We start from the raw sequence: 11820 nt of genomic DNA, 5'->3' as shown, positions 1-11820 counted from the left end.
TCCTACATAGGCCTAACAGCTAGTACCATCCGAAAACATTACAGTAGAAATATATTGTTTTCAGAGCGAGGCAGGCTTACGTGATTATATCAAAAGTGACATAAAAAGTCATGACAGTATTAGAGCCGCGTTATATTTCAGAAATACCCCATATCAAGCAACGCCAAGACGTGCGAATCGAGTTGATAAATATGTGAAGAACTCATTTTATATAAAAAACGAAACTATTAAAATCTCATCAAAATATCTACGCAAGCGTGAAACAAAATTAGACCAGTTCATGCTAAACTTACGCAAAAACCTGCATAACCTTGCCGAACGGTACCAAGATAATTTGAGAACTAAATTCGGGCAATTAATGAAATAATAAGTAATAACGGCGAAAGACGATTTCGTACTTGACCATTATATAGAATATTTATTTTTCTATTTACAAAGTTGTTTAATTTTTGTTTTAACTATTTAAACCTAGGCCATTACTTAAATTACAGATGGGTCGCTTCTCTATAAATTAAATCCACCTGTGGACTGATTTGACAGTTGCTCGAATTTTTTCGTTTATAAATAACAAAATAATTAGTAAATTGATTTAAAAAGTGTATGTGGGGATCATCCGGTTTTGTATCAAGTTATTCTCGCTAACTTCAAAGCACTTCCATTTAAGAAGGGTAAAAGCCTGGCTGCAATCGACTATGGATTGGATGCTAAACTAGCAAATAAATTTATAGTTTAATTGTTTATTACTTTGTCTTTAGGTTTGTGTCTTCTAAGCGTACATCGAAAGTTTTGTACCAGAGAACCTATCTGAGATTATTGATAAAACTATAGTCTGGTTTCGTGAGCAGCGAAGACGTTTACATCTTAAGTAATTACAGCAAATCGAGCATGTTGGGATAGGCGGAAGGCACACTTCCAGTGTTCTACCGCGGGATCAGTCTTCTAGGCATAGGTTGAACTGATTGGACCTTGTGGCTTAAGACCTGGAAAATCCACCATAGACCAGGTATTCACAATACGTAAAATCTTGGAAAAGATCCGCAATAAAACCATCGACAGTCACCACCTAGTTGTCGACTTTAAAGCCCCTTCCGACAGTACTAAAAGGAGTGGCCTATACACCGCTATGTCTGAAATTGGCAACCCCTCATAACTCATACGGCTGTGTAAAATGACATTGAGTAATGCCACAAGCTCTGCCAGAATTGGGAAAGACCTCTCCGAGCCGTTCGCCACCAAACGAGGTTTCAGACAGGGCGACTTCCTTTCACGTGACTTCTTTAATCTGATGGAGAGGATAATAAGAGCTGCAGAACTGAACAAACAAACAATTAGCACTTTCGCATGGAAATCCAACACAGAATCACTCTTGCCAACAAGTACTACTTTGGACTGAGTCAGCAATTCAGGGGGATGCGCAGAAGCATGGACAATGACAACATCCGATGAGGTGGATCTTGGAGTCTTCGAGAGAAAGATTTGGCGGAAGATTTACGGACACCGACGCTCCAGCTCTGAAAGTATTCTGGCTTCACTTGTCATTTCCAATTGGCGTCAGTGGGCACAGAAGAGAAACGACTGTCGTGCTTTGCTGAACTCGGCCAAAGTCGCTTTGGCGGTTACAGCGCCAAATAAGAAGAAGAAGAAGAGAATAGATCTATAACCTTATCAGTCAGACAGTGTTGTAATCCCGACGAAATACTTGACGATGGTACCGGGAGGGGAACTGTACATGACGGGAGGAGGGTTAGTTTGGGTTAAAGTCTCACACTGACGGGGTTAGGCTTTCGATGCTTCCTCCTCGTAAAATAAACATGCACAGTAAAAAGTAAACTCTTGAAATCGGCGAATAGTTTTATACCAACTTTTGTGAACTTCTCTTTATGTGTTTTTGTACAACTTATTTACCTTTATTGGCTACAATAATTTTAAGCTATAATAAAAATTTTTTAGTAAGTTATTGGCAGAGCTGTAAAATGATTGAATCAGTAGGATCTGCATTTACTTGGCACTCGTTTCAAAATTTTGATTGTTTGGTTGTATAAGAAAAACCTCATTCCTGAGTGGCTTAAATTATTTTGAAACAAAAACAAACGTAATGTGTTATTGAATGGCAGAGTTCCATTCAGTATAGAGTGTGAATGTAACAAAAGTATTCGCAATCATCGTGATTGTAAATTTTGGTTGAATGCAAACAGTTTTGATCATTCAGTACTACACTGAAAAAATATGCCTTGACACTAGAATAAAATCTTTATAGGAGAAAATAGTGGTTTACTTCTGCTTTTCTACTACTGCTACAATTTGGTAAAGCATTACCTACGAACAGAAGTACGTACCAGCTTTGGATATTCTGTCAATGCTTTTTAAAACCAACTGCATGTTTTTGAATGAAACTTGCCGTCAATTTTATTTAACGAACTAAATTTTTATTTGTACAAAGAGATATTTTTATTTCTCAATACCAGGCGCTGTTCATACATATGTATGAAGCAGCAAGCTTTCTATACGTATAAATTTGTTTGTAGAACTCAAGGCGAATTTATATAAGGTGGTGTTACTAGCTCAGCTGATTTTGTGTATGTGTTTCGCCGCACGGCTTCTGATTTCAAATTGAAAAATTTTGTTTGAATTTCTACACACACTCTTACAGATTTTGACAGTTTATGCCGCCAAAGCAAAAACAAAATACATGTACATTTTTGTTTTTGTACTCCTGCTATCACCTTATATTAATTCGCCTTGGTAGAACTTTTAAATTATTTTTTTTTGTAGAAGCCTTTCAACTTTACAAAGTAGAATTTTGGAAATTTAAAAATTTATACAAACAATTTAGTACGTAGAAGTAGAAAACTTGTTACTTCACATGCATGAGCGCCTGGTATTGGGAAATGAAAATATCGTTTTTTACAAATAAAAACGATCATAAAGGCGCTGGCCCAATACAGGCTTGCTTTGCGCGCCTTGCTGACTTCAATTTGGTTTGATTCACTTTGAAAACTTTCTTGGCCGAATGGTGGCTTGGAACGCTGTCAAAGTAACCAGCTGTCTGGTTGAAAAGTCATTGTCTGTTCCCTTAACGTTAATAGTTATTTCCTAGAAAACTCTAAAAAATGTATGACAAACTTTCAGATTTATTTTTAAACTAATGCGAAATAATGTTTGTATTTAAAAGAAATGATAATAATGATACATACATATCTATATCTACATTTACTAACAAAACTATGACTTAAAAAAGCGATTTACTTGAAGAAGAAGTTTTTTCCTGGAAACAATAAATCATTTTTATTTCATTTCGAATTACCTGCATTTTCTGTGGCTTTTTTAAATTAAGTAAGCAAACTTTTGTTTGAATTTATGTATTTTGAAAGGAACATACCTCTTTGCCAAATGTCTACAAAACGCTTTCAAATAAAACATTTGCCTAATTCAAACTTAGAGGCGCTTAAAGCAAGTGAAGAAAAGCTGCCATTTGGCCAGCCTTTATACGTTTTAGTATATTCCAAATAATTTTTGACACTTCTCGCAGCGAAGCAAGCAAAGCAAGCCTGCATTGGGCCAGCACCTTAAAGGGTGGCCGCGCTAAAATGGGCACATATGTATTTTAAAAAGGACATTATACTGAATGATAAAAGCTGCTATCATTCGATGGTTGTTATGCTTGATTATTTCATGTTCTGCAGATTTTCCAATCTTTAAAAGACAAAAATTATAGATACTAATTGTCTTGGAACATTTTGCACTCAGTTTTTAAACAACCAAAACTATAAATTTGTACAATATGTTCATGTGAATCAAGCTGCGTTTCATGCGTGGAGGAGTCCAAGCACAACCATTCATTCGTAGGACATGGCTTAGCCCGCGTGGCCGCTGTGCATTGATACGCGACAGTATGTCAATATTGTTTTAAAGTTCATACACCTCATTATTCCATTATCTAAACTTACATATTTTTCTTAGTGTATAAAATTTGATTGGAACTGAATTAGAGAATGCACACATAGCAAAGTGTTCATTCATCTCGAAGCTAATTCAGTATTGAATTCTGTTTATTTCAGCATTCTCAGTTTTTCATTTAGGTATTTACCACCTTAGTGTGTGAAATCAATTTCTTTTTGAATGATTGTAGATTGAAAGAAATATAAGCCACACTACCAGACCAAAGGAACAAGAATGAAATCTTACTTGTAAATATTTCATGATTAAAATTTTAAATGATTTCACAGTTTCACAGCTCTGGTTATTGGTTTTGAATTTTTTTTTTTTTTTGTATAGGCCCCCATAAATTTCGTTCTGGCTACGCCCATGTTCCATTGCACACGCTTTGATTCAATTTGAAAACTTTTTGCAGAATTATTATATTCACAAAGTCAATAGAATTAAATATTTTAAAACTTTAATCATAAAAGAGAAGAAGAAAAAGAAACGGGTCGAAGAAAGCCACATTGCATATTTCATAAAACATTTTAATGCAGACGCAGGGAAAACGCAAGACGAACTTTTGAAAAATGCAGAGCGAAGTTGTGAAACAAAGCAAGAAATACAAAAAAGCAAAACTTCCGCATAACGCTAAAAAGGAGTGCCAGCCAAGGGAAGAGCGCACACTGAAGCGAGATGGGCAAAAAGAATGAACGACTATTAAAGTTGTAATAGAAAATGAGCGTAGCGTTGCAAGAAACACTCAACAATGCAAGGACACATCGAGGACGAAGTTTATAAGCGAATATCGGTTGCATTATAACACTGACGTGCGTGAGGAGGACGATAGCAGGAACGGTGAGCAGAATTTGACGCTAAGATACTGTTACGCTGTCATCACTCGATATGCAAAAACACATACATACATACATACATTCGTGCAAACTTACATAGTTGTAATATAAAAAGTGAAATAAAGCAGTTACAAAAAGGTTTTCGCCGCATGCTGCTAGATGAATAGCTGTGTGCTTACTTTTATTTATATTTGAAGCATATGTAGTATGTATTTGCTTGTATTTCTTGCGGTGTTGGCGTATGCAAAATAAAAAATAAATACACTTTGAATATGCAGCGAAATAAAGAATACGAAATAATGATAGAGCTGAAAGAAGTGATTGCAAATTTTTATTGACAACGCGAATATGCTGAGAAAGTTTTAAAAAGGAAACGGAAAAGCAAGGGAATCAATAGGAAGCGAAAAAAGGAAAAAGAAAAATAATGGTTAAGCTGATGGGAAAATTAAATCTGCGATCTTTTGAAAAACCACACGTGGCACGTTAAGCTGCAGCTAATGATTAGTTATTCAACCTAACTCATATACTGCTTGCTGCTGCGGGGGAGGGGGTAGTGCCATCATTTAGAGTAGGGTAAACAAAGATACGCCTCAGGGAAGTATTCCCTCACTCATTTTTTAAATTTTGGTCGCAAGCAACTGCTAGAGGAGCGGTGGGGAGAGAATGTCGAAGATTGCCTATGCGAATGCCATTGCACTTTTAGGGGCGGGTAAATTTCTGGATACCCCCAATGAATCTTCTGACAAAGTAAACTGTGTAAAGTAGATCCGCTCTAAATACTAGTGAAATATAAAAAAAAGCTATACAATAGTATGTGAATGATAGCCCACCCGACTTTCATGCCAATCGAAAACATTCCCCCGGGTTGATTTTTGATGCAAAGCTGTCATGGAAACCTTATATTTACTGCTGAAAGTGTTAATATACAAAAGTACGAAATAAGGCTTCTCCCCAAAGATTATTTCCTGGCTCTATGAAACCGTACATAAGCAAAAAAAACGTTTTATGGAATCCTCATCTGGTGGAATACACTTGAGAAGCCGATGCTATCCAGAGGGCTGTAGCGTGTAAGTACAATGCATAATTAGAGTTGGTGGGGCACTTAGGACAACCCCCACTGCGGCTCTTAATATTAATGCTTAACATATCGCCCGTCGGCATCTTAGGTAAAGCTGCTGCTGGAAGGGCTCTTGTCAGACTAAGGACGCCGAGTAAATACTTAACTAGCTCCGAATCTGTACACCCTAGTATTCTTCGATGTGGATGCATGGAGCTCTTTATTTACGACGGCAGAAGTTGTAAGAAGACATTAAAGAAAGTTTACTTGACGGATGTGTTCGGGGAGGGAGCTCTCTGTCAACCTCTGTGAATGTCAAACTTAGGCGTCCACATCACGGTACTGATTTCCGTATCCCTACTGTCGAAGCTGGTTAGAGGAATATGAGGTGGATTAATCTCTTAACCTGACTAGTTTTGCTAGTTTCGAGGAGCTTATGTGAAGAAACTTCATTCTTGGCACACGCAGCTACCGTCCGTAAAAACAAATAACCAAACTCCACTTACGTTGTTCTTTTAGATGTTCACAGATACATATGTATGTACATATATGTACATAGGTGCTTGTAAGAACATATATGTACATATATTCTATGGCATACAGGAAATGAAAGAAGATGCTTAAGTATATGAAAAAACAGATACTCAAAGCATTGAAAGAAGTGCAGAAAAATGTAATCATTACGGTTGTCATTACTACAAAAACAGCAACAGTAACTATGGTGATGTTTAGACAAGGAATGCAGATTGGATTAGTTGGATTCGCATATGTACAACAAACACAGCAGAGATTTATTCTGTGGGCGGTGGCCACTGTGTGAACCCTGTGCGCACCAGTGAAAACGCAAGAAAGCTAACAAAAAATACGCAGCGCGTTTGTGGTACATACTCGTACACAAATATCAAATAGCAATCGTATTAAGTATATAACTTGGAAATGTGATACCAGAAGACGTCATTGAAATAAAATTCGATATTTAAGTCTTAAGTAAGGGTCTAGAGTAGATGCAAATATTTGTAAGCGCCTGTGGAGTGGGTCTGCCTTCTGATGTGGCACGCTACATAGAAGTGGAACTTAAAATAAGATACACCACCCAAAAGACAACACTTCCTGCGTATCGGCGAACGGTGAAACGAAAATAAACGTAGGTCTTTGATATTTGTACGTACATACGTTTTCCAGCTAGTCATATTTAAAAAATGCTCCCGGCTACCTAAACCAATTTTTATTAAGTTCACTTTATGACTTGTCATGTACGCATGTATATTAGACTGCATCACTCCCCATACAAAAAAAAAAATCGGTACTATTTTTCCACCGGAATTCTAAAATCTATTATATTTTAAGACATCCCCCAAAATATTTCGGAAAAATATTAAGATTTAAGTGAGCTGGACCGATTTGAAAATACCTCCAAAAATTTAGTTTTTTATGAATAAAAATGGTTTCTTAAAGATTTTTTTTCTGAAAAAATCCCCTCAAATGACAAAACGGTTAAAGCTTAAAATATTTGCATAAAAATATTTAAAAAAAATTTTAACGGAATCGTAATGATGAGATCTTTGATGCTGTTTTTTTTAACTTTTTTCAAAGATTGGTATAAGAAAAACTTCAATAACTGAACCTTTACTCTTCCGATTTAGTCTTGAGAGGTGTCATTTGAAAGGTATTTTCTCACCCTTTTCATTTCTTTGCTAATAAACTCATCCAATGGATGGAAGAAAAAGGTAGGAGGAACGAACGTCACTCAAAGTTGAATTAAGATGTGTTGGTACTCGAAGAAAAAAGATGGGACACGAATGAGGTTTTTTGGCCAGAAATAAAAACAGTGTGAAAATACCTTTCTACTGGGATCCCATAAGCCTAAATCAGAACATTTTTGGCCCCGTTATTCAAGGTTTTCGTAAATCAATCTTTGAAAAGAAAATAAACACCATCAAAAATCTCATTCTTACGATTCCGTTGAAAAGATTTTTAAATATTTTTATGCAGATGTTTTAAGATTAATCTAATTTGTCATCTGAGGGGACTTTTTTCAAAAAGTTTTTTAAGAAACTATTTTGATTCATAAAAAACTTCATTTTTCGAGGTATTTTCAAATCGGTCCAGCTCACTTAAATCTTAATATTTTTACGAAATATTTTGGTAGACGTCTTTAAATATAATAAATTTTGTAATTCCGGCGGAAAAGCCGCAACTTTTTTTGGTGATGCAGTCTAATGTACATACATATATATGCTTGTAAATGCGTAGGAGTTACAATAGATAAATTGTGTAAATTCTATTTATAGCAGAATAATTGCCTCTGCATTGAAGTGATTGGTGTAGGATTGCTAACATTATTTTTAATTAGTGTAAGCAAATAGCACTCAGGAAAGCCTGCTTACCAATAAAACATTTTATATTTATTTGTTATACATAGCACGAATTGAATGTAAAAGTACTTTTAAGGGTATACTTAGAAATGTATGATTCGTTATCACTACACTGAGAAATATAACAATCTTTTGATTGATTCAGATGAAGGCTGCGTTTCACAAGATTTAAGTGGAAATTGCTTTAGTTTTGGAATTTTCGGTTTCACCAATCAATTTTTTTTTGTTTTTAATTTTGATTTAAGTGAACTACGCTCTTCACTTAAATAAAGATTAAATCAGAATAACCACACTCAGAGATGTTACAGGTTTAATGAGCTTATCAATATAAACACACCACAATATTGCGTATCAGCTGTTTTCTGGATACCAGCCCTGCTTTTACTACCACTTTTAGCACAGTGCTGCCACATTTCTACCCCCTTAAATAAAGAGATTATTGAAACTGAAAAAAATTTAATTGAGAATAAAACAAAAATTAAATTAAAATTAATCTCCACTTACATAAATGAGTTTGGTGAAACGCAGCCTAAAACGCATATAATTTGGCGCCAAGCGACCTTTTGCTTGCTTATAGCTGAGGAGATTTTTTCGTTTGAATACGCTTTCCATCTGCACTTGAAATAGCCTTTTGAGACATAAAATAAAAATCAGAAACCATAGTAATTATTTCAATATTATAATTACCTTATTACCTATTTATGTTTCGTAAGTTGACAGTTGACCACGGAAACCCGTGGAACTTAACAAATAATAGCATGCGCATCCGCCCACTCAGCTACAGTCAAAGTAAATATGTAAACTTGATTTCAAATGTTCAGTTTTAATTACATATCTTAAGCCCGATTTCCAAACAATTCTAATGACAAATTGGGACTTAAATAATAACTGGCGTCACTACATCAAAAATAATTTTCAGTAAGTCTGCTTCTACGCGCTCCATTTGTTGCCTGGATGAAATTGCCAACAAATTTCTTTAAAAATAATTTTTCTGTTAAAAAATTTTAAATCGCTAACATGGAAAACCAAAAAAGAGTGTTTGAGAAAATCCGATTGCATTTTTCTTACTGTAGCGATACTTCATATTGACATTTGATTTTGTTTATACCCGAGCGCACTTGTAGGTACGTGAGGATATTATAAGCCGCTTTTGATTCCCCCAACACTTAGCAATTACCGTCTAATTTTCGAATAGAGACTTTAGCAGCGTCGAATTAAGCGTGTTGATTACGAGGTATAAAAATATTAGCTTATGCTCACCTCGTTAATTGATTCAGGGATGGGCGTTTTTGAATGAATTTTTATTCAAACGAAAAATAAAACCTTGTCCATTATTTTGTCTAATTAATTGTAATTTTAAATGACGAATAAATTTTCATTTATTATCATGAAATTTAGAATGAAGAACATGTTTTTATTCTTCATTCACGAAATTCTAGCTGGACTTATGATCGAGAAAGGATGACTGTAATAAATGAAAACTTATTCGTTATTTTGAGTTCCTAGAATGATACAACTTTATTCTTCATTCCAAATTATATGAATGGTGGATAAAAATTTGTTCATTATTTGAAATTTCATGATGATCAATGAAAATTTATTCGTCATTCGAAATTACTTGAATGAAGAATAGAAATTTACTAAGCATCGGAAATTAAGCCACAATTACCGCTTGACCTTAAAAAAGTTGGTCAAAAATAGGGTTCTTCGATTTATTCCAAAACAAAAAATTTATTTTTTTTTATTACACTATTATTATAGATTTTAAGACGAGAAACACGACTTCACTGTTAAAAAAACCAAAAAAAAGAAAAGAAAAAGGAATAAATGTCAACTCCTCAATTTAAAAAGTGCATTAAATAATGCATTTTTCAAATTGAGGGGTTGACATTTTTTTTCGTTTTTTAAACAGTGGAATCGTTTTTCTCGTCTTAAAATCTATAATATTAGTATAATAAAATATACAAAACATGTTTTTTTGGAATATATCCGCTGGATTTTGCATGTTTTTTTTTAAAGAATACTATTTTTGACCAATTTTTTTCTAAGGCCAAGGAGTAATTGTGGCTTAATGGTAATATTTTTCCGTGAAAGGCAATTACATTAGTTTCAAAGCCATTTTATTTCATATGAAAATATTGCTTCTGTCGAAAGCGCTACGATTAATTCGTATGAAGTGTTAAACAATATATAATATACGAAAATAAAATTCTTATGTGTTTCTCTAAGGCAGAAGGTTAGAAGACGATACGAAAAACTGCTGAGAACTATAGCATTTCCATAACAAAGGGACTTAGTTCTCAATATCGAAAAGGAGGCTAGACATCTAATCGTATTCTATCGTTGAATTCTAATTGGTTCCTAATGTCTAATGCTTTTCTAATCACACCCTAATCGAATTCTAACATAGTTTTCTAACCTGATTTTCGATTAGAGAAACATTTGAGAATTGGAATTCTAATGCAAAATCGAAAGGTTTTTCGACCGAGTACACCATTTAGAGAACTTCACCTCTATTTTGAGTTCTATTTGATCACGCATGTATCTCGATGAAGCGCGATAAAGCGCAGAAATTTCATTCGGCAATTCATTTTTCTTACTTAAGTGGGCGTGGTTAAAAGTCAAGTAACCAGAAGGCCGTACAAACCAATTTGACTGACTACTTTCACCAGTACCGAAAAGGAAAGGCAACGCCTGGCTATCTGAGAAAGTAGCTAGTAGCCATCAGCTATAGCGAATACTTCTGTCTGGAAAACACTAGTAAAATCGGGCAGATTAATTGATCTTCTTAATCTCAGGAATTCAGAGTGAACGCCTGCTCCGACTCCACGTTCTATTTTGGCGCGATCGGTGTGCAGAAGATGTATCCAGGCAGAGATGTCAAGTTCCCCGTTTCAGCCGACTCTCGGCAAGAGAATGACCCCGAAAGGCCCGTGTAATCGGTAGCCAGTCTCATATTAGGTGACAATCGAGAAATTATACTGTTATGCTCGATTGTTCTTTTTTATACACGAGCGCAGGGTTGGCACCTCACGAAACCGACTGCATAGCGAAAGCCCAGAAAAATCTTGGTAAAAAATCGTAGCAAAAGATACAAAAGCATTATTATTTCAAATATATGTGCATATGTATTTCATATTTAAAAACAAAAACAAGATAATGAAATTTTAATAAAATGTTTACTTTTATCTTTATACTTCTTTAGTTGTTTTCATATACCCAGTTCTCTGAGTCTTTTGCAGCCGATAGTGATACGGCGTGCATTACGTGAAGGTCCATAGGAAATGACATTGAGGGCATATGTGGGGCAAGTTCTCATTGAACTCTGCCTAGTTTGAGGCGATTATGTCAACGAGAGTGTTCCCATTTAGGCTGGCTTAATTTGCCAGCAGGGTGGAGTTTTATTGACATATAAGTCTTCCTTTCTTATATCTTTTGTATCTCTTCCCACTACTATATAACTTTTACATTTCGAAGCCTCACTGAACTCAAAAGTAAACTTCAGCACGAGAAAAACACTGACCCTAATATGAAATCTACAGAAATGATAAAAAAATATGTAGGTATAGCTGTGAATTTAGATGAGACTTATTTCTTTGCTTTTGATGACCATTTA

The sequence above is a fragment of the Rhagoletis zephyria genome, unplaced genomic scaffold, assembly GCF_001687245.7.
Source record: "Rhagoletis zephyria isolate East Lansing unplaced genomic scaffold, Rhagoletis_zephyria_1.1 Rzeph_scaffold_01443, whole genome shotgun sequence".
Lineage (NCBI taxonomy): Eukaryota > Metazoa > Arthropoda > Insecta > Diptera > Tephritidae > Rhagoletis > Rhagoletis zephyria.
Note: the sequence above shows the minus strand (reverse complement) of the source record.